This window comes from Octopus bimaculoides, chromosome 5, assembly GCF_046866305.1.
Source record: "Octopus bimaculoides isolate indiv1 chromosome 5, ASM4686630v1, whole genome shotgun sequence".
Classification (NCBI taxonomy): domain Eukaryota; kingdom Metazoa; phylum Mollusca; class Cephalopoda; order Octopoda; family Octopodidae; genus Octopus; species Octopus bimaculoides.
The window spans coordinates 118,733,008-118,748,133 of NC_142932.1; the positions used below are offsets into that span (position 1 = coordinate 118,733,008).

Consider the following 15,126-nt stretch of genomic DNA (forward strand, 5'->3'; position numbering starts at 1 on the left):
TATGTATGTATGTTTGTATGTATGTATCCCGACAGGAATAAAAACTTAAAATCGAAACAGTTAACATTCATGGTACTGGTCATTTAAACACAGTATTATATTTCAAGAAAGTTTTACCATTGCATTGCTTAATATTTCACCGAAGTGTGCATAGTCTTCTTGATCATACGGATGTCCTTCTCTGATACATGTGACACATTGTAACTGGGATTGTCCAATGAGCAATTGCTTTGTCACGATCAACTTTTTTACTCTTATTCTCCATCTAAGTCCTTAGAGTTTTATAGGTGTAAAGACACCGTAATTTAGACGAAGTCTGCAGCAGCCATAATTTTTCTAGAGAATTGTAAAATGTTCACGATGTTGTATGCTCTGACAAAGTATGCTCTGACGCGGGTTTTCTATGGTAATATCTACATTTACGATTGTTACTCCTGTTAATGTCACTCTGGCTATTGCATTTGCTCCAATACTATGGTTCTTTAACCCTAGGACAACTCTGACTGAACAGACATTCACATCTGAATATGACTACATTGTGTAAGCAGTATTTTGCGGCGGACTGTATTGTCCAGTGTTCTCTTATGGGACGAAATGATGCATCTTGAGGGAGATGTAGCGCTTATTTCTTGTATGTTGAATGACCTCACAAATACTCTTTTTATTGGTTCAAAGTCTTTCTTCTGTATCTAGGGCTACATTGCTTAATAAGTCCTTTCTATATTAAGGTTGTACGGCGTGGACTAAAGGGGAGTTAGCTGCATATTTTGAGCGGATGAATCGGTTACGCATAGGTTTAATCGTTGTGATGCATTGTGATGCGTACAAGTTCTGATAAGCTCAGTAATCATAAAATTATCGCAACTGCTACATCCACAGGCACAAATACCACCACCACCACCACTTCCAACACCACCAAGAACACCACCACCACTATTTCGCCACTACTATCACCACTACTGCAGCTGCTACTACTACTACTACTACTACTACTACTACTACTACTAATAATAATAATAATAATAATAATAATAATAATAATAACATAATCAATAGATGCGCCCTTTTAAAGCCTAGCCAGGCTCATGGGCCTGTTTTCCAGGTTTCAATGGCGTATGTGTTCCCCAGCTGGAAGGGACGCCAGTTCATCGCAGTGTTACTAATTTGTTCCAGCTGAGTGGACTGGATCAACGTGAAATGAAGTGTTTTGCTCAAGAACACAACGCGTCACACGGTCCAGGAATCGAAACCACAATCTTACGATCATGATTCTGACACCTTAACCACTACGCCACGCGCCTCCACACTACTACTACTACTACTACTACTACTACTACTAAAGTCTACAGGAGTAGAACGCAATGAGATTTTTCAACCAACTAAAAACTCGCAGCTCATTATCCCTCAAACAATACGCTGATAGCTTAATTAAGAAAATGAACGTTGGAGAATAATGTGCTGAATGCTTTTAAATGAAAATAAAAAGATTGGGTGGCCAGGAATGGAGCGTCTTCATTACAGATCTTGTTGATCATGACTAGCTTGGGACTAACCCACAACAACAACAACAGTCCCGCAACCAAACATGGTTATCTTGGCTAATGTATGTATAAGTGTTTTAGGTGTGGCTGCATCTGTTCTCTCTTCCTGGCCCCTGGTCAACGCATATACGTCAGACCTACTCTCAAAGTTATTCCAGGCATGACTATCCTGTCTTTCTCTTCTTTGTTTTTTACTCTAATGATTACATTCTCAGTAGGTGCAGACATTGTTTTGGGCTTATGTTACTCACTTCGCAAGTTTTAAATTCCGGGTTCATTTCTTTACTGCGCAACACATCAGTCGTAGGTTGACGAGTACCTACCTTGCGAGTGTAAATATAACCAATCGCTCAAATATTGAATGATGAAACTGTCGTAGGTGTTGTTGCCATTGTGATAGTCATTGTAGCTACTGGTGAATGAAAATGTATTGCTAGGGCTGCGCGTAAATGTAATTAACGAGACTCATGAACAATTGTTGTTGGCATGCCGTCGGTTACGACGTCGAGGGTTCCTGTTGATCCGATCAACGGAACAGCCTGCTCGTGAAATTAACGTGTACCCTTAACGTAGTTCTCGGGGATATTCAGTGTGACACAGTGTGACAAGGCTGGCCCTTTGAATTACAGGCACAACAGAAACAGGAAGTAAGAGTGAGAGAAAGTTGTGGTGAAAGAGTACCACAGGGTTCGCCACCACCCCCTGCCGGAGCCTCGTGGAGCTTTAGGTGTTTTCGCTCAATAAACACTCACAACGCCCGGTCTGGGAATCGAAATCGCGATCCTATGACCGCGAGTCCGCTGCCCTAACCACTGGGCGATTGCGCCTCCACCATGAACAATTAACAAGAGCTTTATCTTCTACACATTCCTTCCTTTTGCCAGCTGAATAAACTGGAACTGCATCCTCACTGGAGCAACATGATGGGAAATGCTTTGTACAAGAGCTCAACATGCATCGTCCGATCCGGGAACCGAAACCACAATCATTCGATCATGCGTGCTGCATCCTTACTGCTTGTGCTAAACTGAAATTAATGAAAAATATTTGAAATGAGGCAGTCGCTTTACGTGAAACCTGGGTCTATTTCATATCTATCTTAATCTTAGCAGATTTTTCAGGATCTTGCGTTTATTATGTCAATCTCTCTAACGTTTTCTTTACCTCAGAAGAACCGTTATTTCACTGCATTGATAAAACAGAGAACTGTAATATTTTATGTTAGTGAACATTGCCATAAAAAGTGTGGCCCTATGATACAGTTTGAAATAATTGAGTTTGACGTAATATGAATAACAAATTCAGTAGATTGTTTTTATGAATTCATAAAGGCGCTGAAACCAATATTGCCTTACATCCCTAGATTGCTACCAGATATTCAATATAAAACAAAATGCTGTTTGCGATACGATGTTACCGAAAGGTATATGACCTTGGGCTAAAGTTAAATTGGCAAAATCGTAAGAGCTCTACAAAAAAAGCCTGTGTGATATTTATTGTGGTTAGCCAAGCTCAGGTAAACAAAATAGATGCACTCGCTTTTCACATGTAGTATTTGAAATTTAAAAAAAAAAACTAGGATGTTGACACTGGAAAGATAAAATTTTAAGCCTAACTAGGCAGAGGTGCGGACTCAGAACGTAAACATACGTATGAAATTACCGCATGGGAGAGATATTTTGTGGTCTTTCAATTCTGTGATAAATCGTCACATGTGAACGAGTATGGCTTTGTTAACGTGAGCCAGGATTTCGTTAAATGTTTTAGGTACGTCCTCAGCCGCGGGCAGATATGGGTAACCTCTCCGTCCGTATAACTTTAATCGAACAGCACATTCAGAAGATAACGGCTGGAGAGAGTGAGGGACAGTGTTAGGGGGGAAGGAGGATGGAACGATGTTAGGGGGAAGAAAGGAGGGATGGTGTTAGTGTGGAGGGGTGCATCAACAGGTGACTGGCACTCATTTGCAGCAGGAAATGAATTGCCTTAGTTTAGAAAACAGCGAGCTGCCATATCTAGAAATTGAACCCTCGACCTTATCATTATGAGCCGCAAAACCTAAAGACTAAGCCATGCACCTTTCTTTCTATAATAATGGTTTCCAATTTCGGCTCACGGCCGGCAATTTACTGGGAGAATCTAAGTCGATTGCATCGACCCCAGTATTCCACTGTTACTTACTTTATTAACTCAGGAAGGTAAAGTCGACTTCGGCGGAACTTGAACTCAGAACGTAACTACGGACGGAATGCCACTGAACATTTTGCCCGTTGAACAATTTAGCTAGCTCCCAATTTTTTTTCAGTAATACGAGTAATAGATAGGGCGGCGAGCTGGCAGAAACGTTAGCACGCCGGGCGAAATGCTTAGCGGTATTTCGTCTGCCACTGCGTTCTGAGTTCAAATTCCGCCGAGGTCGACTTTGCCTTTCATCCTTTCGGGGTCGATAAATTAAGTACCAGTTACGCACTGGGGTCGATGTAATCGACTTAATCCCTTTGTCTGTCTTTGTTTGTCCCCTCTCTGTTTAGCCCCTTGTGGGCAATAAAGAAATAAGAATCGTTAGCACGCTGGGCGAAAAGCTTAGCCGTATTTCGTCGGCCGTTACGTTCTGAGTTCAAATTTCGCCGAGGTGGACTTTGCCTTTCATCTTTCGAGGTCGATTAAATAAGTACCAGTTATGCACTGGGGTCGATGCAGTCGACTTAATCCCTTTGTCTGTCTTTGTTTGTCCCCTCTATGATTAACACCCTGCGGGCAATTAACATGAAATTACAAATACGAGAAATAGATCCTAATATTAGCAGAATACCAAAATTCTTTCGGGAGGGACCAATCGATTAAGTCAGATCCAGGAGTTCATTGTTACTTTATTAGATTGATCTTCGAAAAATAACAATTTCAGTTTGACAGGACCTAAACTCAGAGCAAGAAAATAGCCGGGATAGATACCATAATGAAGGCATATCAAACCTGCAACCTAAACGTGGATCGTTTCAAACGCTTGTGAGGGCAGCGAACGACGTAGCTAGAGGGTTGAAAATGGGGAATCCAAAAAGGATTTAATGACATAAATAATTAATGATAATTTAGTATAAATAGAATTATTGATGAGTAAATGAATGGTTTCGAAAGTTTTTGTACTTAATAATAAAGGATGGATGTGGAGGCGCAGTGGCCCAGTGGTTAAGGCAGCGGACTCGCGGTTTCGATTCCCAGACCGGGCGTTCTGAGTGTTTATTGAGCGACAACGCCTAACGCTCCACAAGGCTCCGGTAGGGGATGGTGGCGAACCCTGCTGTACTCTTTCACCACAACTTTCTCTCACACTTACTTCCTGTTTCTGTTCTGTCTGTAATTCAAAGGGTCAGCCTTGTCACACTGTGTCACGCTGGATACCGAGAACTACGTTGAGGGTACACGTGTCTGTGGAGTGCTCAGCCACTTGCACGTTAATTTCACAAGCAGGCTGTTCCGTTGATAGGATCAGCTGGAACCCTCGTCGTCGTAAGCGACGGAGTGCCAACAATAAAGGATGCATACAATGGAAATCTTTGTTGTATGTGCGTGTTTGGATATGGGCTCACCATGGCAATGTATATGTGAGCAATGTGGCCCATAGGGACTCTGCAGTTTGATGTACCTGCCATTGGTTCTTTTGTCCGACCTTCTAACGTTTCGTCTTACCTATCGACTTTAGTGATTCCTAACATTGGCACAAAGTCATAGAAATGTCAATATTGTTGTAGATTAGTCTTAGGTCGGCACTGATGTTGCAGTATTATGATAATATCTGCTACAATGTAACCCTCAGGTAGAGTGAATCGGGGACTAGACTTTTAAAGGTCTCCCTTAACATATTACCAGAAACACAACGAAGTGTAGCAAGCAGTCCGTGTCATTTGTGGAATATTGCATTGTTTCATTGTTAATTTTGGTAGAATCAATGAACACTGAGTAGCTTCCTCGAACACCACAAATTTGGCGTAATGGGGAGGGGGGGGAGTATTTATTTTTATCGATCTCATTTTTCCAACGGTATTGATTTATCGATTTCGAAAAGATGAAAGGTACAAAAAAAAAAAAAAAAATTTAAATCAGTCCCAGAGGGATTAAATTTAGAACATTAAAAGGAAACTTAACTAAATACCGCAACACACTTTGTCAACTCCTAAACACAGAACACGAGAGAAAAATTTAAAGAGCTCACGGCATTCATACAGCGCTCGTATTGTAAGACTTGTTAACGTCTTTAGACGCTTCAGAGTTCATATTTCCTTTTCTCACTGTAGTAACACGTTTTACCCAGGTCAATCTCCCCTCTTCAGTCTAATGCTTTTAATGTTGCGCTGTGTTGTAGTTATTCTTCCTAGTTGATTACATGTTTTTTTTTTCTTTATTATTCTGAAAAGAAAATAATTCGTTCGATACCCTTTAGTTTAATAATTTTATTTATTTATTTATTTTTTCTATCAGTGTGTATATGTGTGTGCGTGACTTAATGTATGTAATTTATGTCGACATAATGTGCGTAGGAGGTTTGCGTGTTATGTGCTGTAGATTGTAGGCGGAACTTTGATTTGTGGGACATTTGTAAACTCCTGTTATTTGGGGAGAGTCGGAGTACATATACATCTATATCTATCTATCTATTTATCTATATACATACATATATATATATATATATATATATATATATATAGATAGATAGATAGATAGATATAGATTGATAGATAGATAAATAGACAGACAAACAGATAGATATATATAGATTGATAGATAGATAAATAGACAGACAAACAGATAGATAGATTGATAGATAGATAAATAGACAGACAAACAGATAGATAGATTGATAGATAGATAAATACAGACAAACAGATAGATAGATAGATTGATAGATAGATAAATAGACAGACAAACAGAGAGATAGATAGATTGATAGATAGATTGATAGATAAATAGACAGACAAACAGATTGATAGATAGAAAGAAATATCGATATTTATCTATATATATATCAATATCTGTGTGTATGCGTGCGTGTGTGTATATGTATGTATATCTGTTTGTATATGTGTATTTTCATATATACACACATATACTAATATATATATATATATATATATACACGCACACACAAACTAATATATATATATATATATATATATGCATATATATATATATATATATATATATATATATACACACATATACTAATATATATATATATATATATATATATATATATATATATATATATATATATATATATATATATATATATATATATATATATATATATATATAAACACCTACACATACATATACATTAAAAGAGAGAGAGAGAGAGAGGTGGAAGACATGGGATTAACAACATATATTTATTATGTATATATTGTACAAACACACGTGTATCCATGTGTACGCGCCTGTGTTTTGTACGAGTGTAATTATGTAAGTATTTCAGTCCGTAGCGGCCTGTCTGCCTATTTCCGCCAGTATTTACTTAAGCGTGAGTACGTCTATACATGTATATATATATATATATATATATATATATATATATATACGCCTGCGTTTATATAATTGTGTGCGCGCTTATTATATGTCTATATGCGCGCGCCTAAATGCGTGTGAGTGGATGCCTGTGTGCGAGGGTGTGTGAATGTGACTCTGTGTGTGTGTGTGTGTGTGTGTGTGTGTGTGTGTGTGTGTGTGTGTGTGTTTTACAGGCCTGGGTAGTTTTAGTAATCATATGTTTGTTATCGCGTGTAGTACATGGTCGTAGTAAGACGAATGGGAATGGTATTCTCTATATAAAGCTAGCAAGAAATACTACTCCAGGTTCAAAGTCATTCAGAGAAGTTTACGTTGAACATCTCTTGTCGGGCTTCATGTTTGTAGGACCGCGTTTTCTGTGAGTACTTTATTTTCTTAAATACTACTACGACTACTACTACTGGTTGGAGGGGACGAGGTCGGCATTGTAATCAGCTCGACGGTCGGGGTTGGCGGGTGGTGGCGGCAGTGGTTGTAGTAGTAGTAGTAGTAGTACCAGCAGAAGCATTTCTGTAGTGGTTGTTTTGATTTATATATTTTATGCATCTATGTTATTATTATTTATGAAGGGGGTAAGTTCGGACTTTTTTTTATGCTTACTATATATATATATATATATGTATATGTATGTATGTATGTATGTATGTTTCATATTTAATTTGTAATTGTTTATATATATATATATATATATATATATATATATATATATTTATATTTATGCTTTTTCTTGTGTAATTTCATTTCAGGTTCTGTATATATATTTATATTTTTTCATTAATCGCGTATAATCGGTACAATATATTATGAATGATTATGTTGTTTAATGTATCATATTTGTCATTATTCAACCGGTGTTCTATCCTCGTTAGTGGATGGATGGACGGATGCATGCATGCGTGGACGAATGTGTGTGTGTTTGTGTGTAAATACAGACACACGCACACGTAATATGTAATATATATATATATATATATATATATATATATATATATATATATATATATACTACACGTCGAACACATCAACGAACTTGCATCATAACAACACCTTTGCTTTGAGATACATACATACATACATACATACATATATATATATATATATATATATATATATATATATATATATATATATATAGATAGATATACAAGAATAAGGGCAGGGAATCGTCAATTAATAATAGAATTAATAATTAACAATTTTGCCAAGTAGTTCAGTATAAAAAAACCTTTATCGGTAAAACCATTTATCATCATAAATATATAGGGATTAGCATTGAGTTGCTTCTCCAACATACTGAAAATTTAGAATTGACTGCTATTTCTAAATTTTCAGTATGTTGGAGAAGCAACTCAATTGCTAATCCCTTATATTTATGATTATTAGATAGATAGATAGATAGATAGATAGATAGATATACACACCGGGAGAGGGAGGAAGACGTACGTATACATCGGCTTATTTGCACTGTTTGTTTCTCACACGTGTTGCTTTAGTGTGTATGTGTTGTCTGCCAGTGTGTTTATGTAAGTTTACTTATACACGTCTATATATATATATATATATATATATATATATATATATATATATATATATATATATACATATATTTGTGTCGTACATATACGAGTTGTCGCATGTGTGTGTGTGTGTGTTTGTTTCTGCTTGTGTGTGTGTGTATATATATGTTTGTGTGGTTGTCTGTGTATCTCTCTGTATGTGTTCGTATCTACGTATAGTCTTACAAAAATATTTTCATTAAGTTTCATTCCATTTTCTTTCCACTCTTACACACAGACACACAAATTTTCTCTCTCTCCCTCCATCTCACTATCTGTCTGTCTGTCTGTCTGTCTGTCTGTCTGTCTGTCTGTCTACCTATCTGTCTCTTTTCACTTTATTGCCAATATATCAGTTCCAAACTTTACTTCTCTCTCTCTCTCTCTCTCTTTCTTTCTCTATCTGTCCCCACTTCTCTCTTCCTTTCGTTCTTTCTTTCCTTCTTTCTTTCTCTCTCTCTTTCTCTTTCTTTCTCTTTCTCTTTCTCTTTCTTTCTCTCTCTCTTTCTATTTCTTTCTCTCTCTCTTTCTCTTTCTTTCTCTCCCTTTTTTCTTTGCCTACTATCATTCTTCTTTCTCGCCCACCCCCCTCTGTCTTCCTAAAACCGTTTCCGTTTCCACTCCAATCGGTGTCTTATTGCAGACTGGTTCTACGCGCGCGCGTGTGTGCATGGGTCTGCGTGTGTGCGTGTGTGACAGTTTGACTAAGGAGCCCCACCTCCCTCGCGCTTTCTCCCTTCCCTCACAATCTCTGTGTCCTTCTAACTCTCTCCCCTCTCCTCTCTCCCTCTCTCTCTCTCACTCGCTGCCTGCCTTTCTACGTAGTGGCTCGACATGTTAGAAATAACAGCCAAATTACTTCTCATACTAAATTCCAACTGCTTAGAAAAGAAATCGTCGGATGTTGTTGTTGTGGGTTTGTACTGCATAGGAAAACGGCGGCGTGGTCGCGGGTGGAATGCCTTTCATCGGTGTTACGTTTAACAGCGACATTAACAACTACAACAATCGAAACGTCGACATCTAATCCGTTCCTCTCTCTTTACCATCTTCCTTCTGCCTCTAAATACCTCCCCCCACTCTGTCTCTCTCTCTCTCTCTCTCTCTATCTATGTATCTATCTATCTATCTATCTCCGTCTATGTGTCTGTCAACGGGTCTCTCTGTCTGTTTGCCTATCTGTCTCTCTGTCTGCTGCTGCACTTCGCTATATCCCTGGCGTTGTTTGTTGTGTGTACGTGTGTCGTATACACGCACACATAGATACATACACACGTACGCACACACATATCTATATATGTACGTATGTGTGTGTGTGTGTGTGTGTGTGTGTGTGTGTGTGTGTGTGTGTGTGTGTGTGTGCATATATAGGCGCACTCGTGGCTGTGTTCCAAGAAGCTCGCTCCCTAATCACCTGGTCCCGTGTTCAATCCCATTGCGAGGCCTTATACTATATCCCCGGCCCCCACCAGAGCTGTCTGAGTAGTTTTGTTACATGGAAACTGAAAGAAGCCTATGATATATATATATGTGTGTGTGTGTGTGTGTGTGTGTGTGTGTGTATGTATGTATGTATGTAAATATGTATGTATGTATGTGTGTGCGTGTGCTTGCGGCGTGTTTGTCCCCCACCCCGACACAATCGCTTTACAACCGATGTTGGTGTGTTTACATCTGTGTGCGCGTGTGACTTTGTGTTTGTTCCCAAGTACCCCTTCACAACTGTGTTCCCGTAACTTAGCGACAAAAGGGACGATAGGTTAAGTGCCAGGCTATAAAAAAGATAGTTAGTGGTACCCCAGCATGGCCGCATTCTAACGACTGAAACAAGTAAAGCATATATATATATATATATATATATATATATATATTAGTACAATCAAATATATGAACGCATCTGATAAATGTTTGTATATGATATTCTGTCTATATTTCTATGTTTGTGTATTTTGTGTGTATACAAGTATACGTACATATATCTATATGTGTGTGTATGTATGTATATATACATACATATATATATATATATATAAATGTATGCATATATATACATACATACAGATATATATGTGTGTGTGTATGTGTTTGTGTATCTGAGTTTGTCCCCCCCACCCAACATCACTTGACAACCGATGCTGGTGCGTTTACGTTCCCGTAACTTACCGGTTCGGCAAAAGGGACCGATAGAATAAGCACCAGACTTACAAAGAATAAGTCCTGTGGCCGATTAGCTCGACTAAAGGTGGTGCTCCAGCATGGCCGCAGTCAAATGATCAAAACAAGTAAAAGAATAAAAGTATACAAGCTTATATATATATGTGTGTGTGTGTGTGTGTGTGTACGTATGTGTGTGTGCATATATATATATATATATATTATACACACATATTCCCACTCGTTTGCACGCATATACGCTCACGCCTCTATATATATATATATATATATATATATATATATATATATATATATATATATATATATATTGAGCAGTTAATCGATCTGTCTTTCTCACACTTCTAAACTATAGTGAAACTGACGTGTTACACAGCGATTGCTTTATTCCATTCATTAATTTCATTCATTGATTGATTTTCTCCTTCGTCCATTTGTTCATTCATAAATTTCACTTTATTGATATTTCAGTAATACGTTCCGCCGTACTTATCCACGCACTGCATCCCCCGCCCACCTGACCCAACAGCCATTTGCGTCATCAGGCTCATGTCCTCCCCGACACCCAAACAAGAATGATAAATACAACACCATTCACGTACCACTTTCGTACGCGCGCACATACACACTACTCGCACGCACGCACGCACGCGCAAGCAGCCACTGTCGTACACACACACAGACACAGACACACACACACACACACACACACACACACACACACACACACACACACACACACACACACACACACAGACACGCTCACAAGCAGCGCCATTGAAACGATAATCCTTGCGAGTGGAATAAATAAATACACATTTAAAAAAAACACTCAGATATTATCATGAAAACCGTAGGTTGCACGCTCACGTGTGTGTGTGTGTGTGTGTGTGTATGTGTGTGAATACATAAGTATGTATGGATTGCATGAATGTATATATTTATATATATATACATACATACATATATACATATATATGTATGTATGTGTAAATATATACATATATATAGACACACACACACATATATATATATATACATACATACATACATATATATATATATACATATATATGGGAGAATATACAAAAAATAACAACAGACGAGGACAGGTGGTGTAAATAACAAAAGTATATATTAGTATGACGCTCGGGAATACGGAAAGTCTTTGACGTTTCGAGCTACGCTCTTCAACAGAAAGAATACGGAGACAAGGAGAAAAACACGGAGAAATGAGAGATATTCAGCAACAGTACTTTGGAGTAAAGATTGTTTGCCAACCTAACATGGCAGTCCTGGTTTAGGACGAATGTTAGGTTGGCAAACAATCTTTACTCCAAAGTACTGTTGCTGAATATCTCTCATTTCTCCGTGGTTTTCTCCTTGTCTCCGTATTCTTCCTGTTGAAGATGTATATCTTTTATTTGTTTCAGTAATAAACGAACATACACATAGACACAGACATACCCATAAATACACACACATATATATATAAATATATATATATATATGGGTGTATGTATACATCTATATTATATATATATATACATACATAATGCATATATATATATATATATAAAGTGTAGTATATTGCCACTTACGTGTGGCTGACCCCTAGGGGTGGATGTTACTGTTGCTTTTAGCCCCAGGAGGACATCTCCTCCAGCTGGCTTATCGACACACGACTGTGTCCTGTTTGCCAAGGGAGTTATCCCTCTCACCACAGCCAGCAGCACGAACGTATCCGGATTTCAGGGTTATTTCCCTTCGTCGGCGTTCGACAGCTGATGACCTTGGTGCTGCTGGCTGTGGTGAGAGGGATAACTCCCTTGGCAAACAGGACACAGTCGTGTGTCGATAAGCCAGCTGGAGGAGATGTCCTCCTGGGGCTAAAAGCAACAGTAACATCCACCCCTAGGGGTCAGCCACACGTAAGTGGCAATATACTACACTTTATCGTGCAGTTACTGTTAATACTTCATTTAGAGAATTAACATATATATATATATATATATATATATATATATATATATATATATATATACACATACATACATATTTATATGTATTTAGGTGTGTGCGTGTGTGTTTCTTCAACGTATATACATTCGCCAATGTTTTCATTTAAATAAGAGTAGTAAATTGATCTTCCGTCGTTTCTAGCGATGAATATACCAGTTGTTATATAAACAGAATTACCAACAAGAGTAAGGTTCCGTATACGCATATGGTGGGATATCAGTTATGTAATATTGGGATTTTGAAAGGAAAACGAAAGAAACATTTATAAAAAACAAAAATACGATTAATCGAGATTATCCATGCAACCGACAACTTCCTCTATCAATGTTTAAGCCTTAATACCAACGAACAAGTGAGATAAAGTAGTAAGCTGAACACTGTTAAATTTTTGTGACATTCGGATAATTTATTTTAAAAATTGTCATTTTCCTTCAAAGCTTATTGATGGACGGAAACGGGTATGTTTTGGTCGTATTATATCTCCCGAGGAAAGGATATTGTACTAAGCAAGGATTGGAGATGATTGGTATACATACAGATGGAGCAGCTTAGTGTCACTTATGAATATTAATAATAATAATATTGTGGGAAACGAACTCAAGGAAAGTTCTGAATACGATAGACCTTAACAGCAGTATCATGCATATCTAATAAAATTAGCCGAGAAGATTCAATATACAGAGATTATCACGACAATTCGTAGACACAGTATCACTCGAGTGTTTTTGAAATCCATAAACATTCGTCCTAAACCAGGACTGCCATGTTAGGTTGGCAAACAATCTTTACTCCAAAGTACTGTTGCTGAATATCTCTCATTGTGAGATCAAAAAAGTTTTCTAAGTTATAAATTAGTGACTAGTTGTCACTTTGAAAACTATATATTTTGAACGGGAATTTTGCAGCGCCACCTCTAGCCGAGCAATTATTATGTGCTGATGAAGAGAAACAACCCAGAAATCACGATACACAGATATTGTTTTGAGCTGAGTGAGGGTGCTAGATTCCCTTGTTCGAAAATATAAGGACAGAGCTCGTGTCGTATAGCCAGCTGGAGACGATGTCTCCTGGGGCTGAAATTACAGCAACATTAGTCCTAAACCAGGACTGCCATCTTGTTGGCAAACAATCTTTACTACATAAGCATGATAGTGACTGATGACCGTCTAATGTACCAAGTAACCAAATATCTCTACTTGATTGATGGGCCTCTTGTTAAAGGGCAGCATGTAGACCCATTCCCCGTGACAAGAAAAAATCATGATGGAGATAACAGTGACAGATAAGACAAGTTCAAGGTGGTTGTGGTTGAAAAGAGACCGCAGAAGGAACTCTTCTGTAGGCGAAGGCTATTTCAGTCTTTACTGCTGCTCTCGGGCGATGCGAAATGACTAAGGGGCGAAATGCTACAGACTTTAAGACATCTACCGAACATAACTCACATTCTTGTCAACGGAGTACTGCATCATATTATACAATACAATATATTGTTTATTGTCCGTTGTATTGTTCCATAACTGTCGCTTTCACTGATTCCTTTCGAAGACAGTAAAAAACACTCTTATATGCAGTTCGCTTCTGATTCTAAAGCCTTTCAACCAACCATTATTTGGAATCTATGTAATATAGGTTTTATACTTAATGAGAACCATTCAATGAATACACTTTATTAAATTAACGCAATGATTTTTTTTTTTGCCGCTCTTTTATTGGGTCATGGACGCGGTGTGGTGTCTGATTGCAATTCAATTGAAAATGTGTGTAGATATCTATTGGAACCATACTCATCGATACTGTGTACTAGCTGCAATAATATACTTCGATAACAATCCGTTGACTATATTTAATTTCCGAATACTCTGTGATGTCAAAACTATAACACATTCCGTTTTACTTTAATGTCGTAGGTTTCCAATTTGAATGCGTCCAGCTGGGGCAATTAAGTTTTAAAAACCATGAAGATTGATAACTCTAATACGATCAGTTAGTTGATCGATACATTTCGTCAGTATTGACGTAGGTGTGGTTGTCTGGTAAGAAGTTAGCCCGCCCCCCCAGGCGGCGAGCTGGCAGAAACATTAGCACGGTCTGCCGCTACGTTCTGAGTTCAAATTCCGCCGAGGTCGACTTTGCCTTTCATCCTTTCGGGGTTGATGTAATCGATTTAATCCGTTTATCTGTCCTTGTTTGTCCCCTCTGTGTGTAGCCCCTTGTGGGCAATAAAGAAATAAGAAGTTAGGCTCTCAGCCACATAATTCCGGGTTCAGTCCCGC

At 38.1% G+C, this 15,126-nt stretch overlaps 1 protein-coding gene across 6 annotated transcripts in view; it reads left to right on the forward strand.

The window, feature by feature from the left end:
- The window catches only part of LOC106884362 (uncharacterized), a 458,610-nt gene that overhangs the window by 312,818 nt on the left and 130,666 nt on the right, over positions 1-15,126 (forward strand). The window contains exon 1 of one of the 6 annotated variants that reach the window (XM_052968140.2): positions 7,217-7,461. The exons of 4 other annotated variants lie outside the window; for them this stretch is intronic. The gene's annotated coding sequence lies outside the window, so the exon portion shown is untranslated. Of the gene's footprint in view, positions 1-7,216; positions 7,462-7,521; positions 7,676-15,126 lie in introns of those variants that run through there. One more of the 6 variants, XM_052968141.2, reaches the window with a different exon arrangement.